Source organism: Aristolochia californica, unplaced genomic scaffold (assembly GCF_029961685.1).
Source record: "Aristolochia californica isolate CCGP_79_NKW_82.1479 unplaced genomic scaffold, dmAriCali1.0.hap1 SCAF_12, whole genome shotgun sequence".
Taxonomy (NCBI): Eukaryota; Viridiplantae; Streptophyta; class Magnoliopsida; order Piperales; family Aristolochiaceae; genus Aristolochia; species Aristolochia californica.
Window position 1 is genome coordinate 6,255,955 of NW_027181793.1, and position 2,500 is coordinate 6,258,454.

Genomic DNA, 2,500 nt, shown 5'->3' on the forward strand with positions numbered 1-2,500 from the left:
TCTTTTCCGCCTGGGCGCCCTGGCGCCTTTTCGCCTGGGTGCCTCTTTTGGCGCCTGGGCGCCTACGCCTGGGCGCCTACGCCAGGGCGCCTCTTTTCCGCCTGGGCGCCCTGGCGCCTTTCCGCCTGCGCGCCTCTTTTTCGCCTGGGCGCCTCTTTTCCGCCTGGGCGCCCTGGCGCCATTCCGCCTGGGCGCCTCTTTTCCGCCTGGGCGCCTACGCCAGGGCGCCCTGGCGCCATTTCGCCTGGCGCCTCTTTTGGCGCCTGGGCGCCTACGCCAGGGCGCCTCTTTTCCGCCTGGGCGCCTCTTTTCCGCCTGGGCGCCCTGGCGCCATTCCGTCTGGGCGCCTCTTTTCCGTCTGGGCGCCCTGGCGCCTCTTTTGGCGCCTGGGCGCCTACGCCAGGGCGCCTCTTTTCCGCCTGGGCGCCCTGGCGCCTTTCCGCCTGGGCGCCTCTTTTTCGCCTGGGCGCCTCTTTTCCGCCTGGGCGCCCTGGCGCCATTCCGCCTGGGCGCCTCTTTTCCGCCTGGGCGCCCTGGCGCCTTTTCGCCTGGGCGCCTCTTTTCCGCCTGGGCGCGTCTTTTCCGCCTGCGCGCCCTGGCGCCTTTTCGCCTGGGCGTCCTGGCGCCTGTGCGCCCTGGCGCCTGGGCGTCTTGGCGCCTTTTCGCCCGGGCGCCTGTACGATTGTTCGCATGTGCGCTTGGGCGCCTTTTCGCCCGGGCGCCTGTACGATTGTTCGCATGTGCGCTTGGGCGCCTGTTCGACTCTTTGCATGTGCGTTTTGGCTGCCTGGGAGCATGACTGCTCGGGCGCAAGGGGCCTTCGGGTTATGGGGCTCCCGGGTCGAGTTTTTCCTCGGGACCAAGCATCACATTTCATGGGTTTGCGTCGTCGTTCCTTCGTGGCCTGGCCCCCGTTTTAGGCGTTGAAGGAGGCGTCGGCGAGGCGACTCGTCGCAGTGGCAGGCGAAGGTGGACGGGTAGGGTCGGAGGGGCATCGGATGGCTTCTTGTGGAGGCGGCCGTGCGTCGGGTGCCGCTTCCTCGCCATCGCAGGGATGCCGATGGCCTCCACGCTGCAAGACGTGTAAGGCCGGATCGACTCATCCAGTCCCCATTTAAATGGGATTTACACAAGGTAAAAGCACTTGCCTTTCGTTGGTTACTTAGGGGCATCCCAAACACTTCCGCATCGAAAGATGGATTTCAAATCAAGTTCCGAATTGGTGCTCTGCCAAAGGGAGTGGCGATGATGCCATACTCAAAAATGGGAAGGGACTCATAAAACGGCCTAGGCAAATAGAGCTTTTTGACGTCCGGGCGTGTCATTTCCGGGTTTGCCTCCTGACCCGCTCATAGAAGGCAGCAGCAGCCGTCCTCCTTCGGAAGCTCGCCGCAAGAACTAGAGTAGACGTCGCCGGGGGCGGGACTCGTTGCGGAATCCAGATCTCGGGCATTAAATGACTTGGGAATCCAGATCTCGGGCATTAAATGACTTGGGTATAGTTATTCGGGACGTCGACAACCCCGTGCGCGAAAATCGCTGGCTCCCTGGTGGGTGTGGGGGAGGGACGAATCGGTGCGACATGGGGCTGAATCTCAGTGGATCGTGGCAGCAAGGCCACTCTGCCACTTACAATACCCCGTCGCGTATTTAAGTCGTCTGCAAAGGATTCAAGTAGCCGCTCGTTCGGAACTGCGATTCATGGCGGATGCACGGGTCAAGCGGGACGGGACGAGCGCAGGGCTTGCTTTTGGCGGCACACGAAAACACGAACCCGAAAAAGGCGAAAAAGGGACATACACACTGGCGACACGCACGCCCGTTTCGCCTGCCACCCGTGCACACTCGCCTGGGCTGCTGGTCACGTGCGTCGCTCACAGGCATTTTGCAGGCCAGCACCGGCGGATGCACGGGTCAAGCGGGACGGGATGAGCGCAGGGCTTGCTTTTGGCGGCACACGAAAACACGAACCCGAAAAAGGCGAAAAAGGGACACACGGACAGGCGACACGAAAAAAAAGGGGTCGCCCTACCTAGGTGGGCGCAAAAACCCCGTCGGCCAGGAGGTTTCGCCAAAGTGTCTGTACTGTCACACAGGGTCAATAGCACGGGCATGGCCGGCCGCCGCACGTGCAGCGGCTTACGGACGCACGGTTCGGCGGCACGGGTGTCTGGCGGCTTTAGCACCTTGGGGTGGACAGGCCTGGCGGCAAGGGGGGCTAGGCACCTTGCTGCCAGCCGGCAATGGTGCACGGGGCGGGGCGCCACACAAACACGAAAGAGGGACAAGAGCGGGGCGATGGTCCACAGAGACGAGCCATGCACGGGGCCCGTGATCGCCGACACGCGCGAACGCGGACGCGGACAAGGACAAGGACGCGACACGCGGCGCGCGTGCGAGGTCAAGAGGGGCGCGCGCACGAAAACGCGAAAAAAGGGGCTAGCGGCCGAGAAACGCGAAAAAAATCGGGTCACCTACCTAGCCGAACGCCTAAAATCGC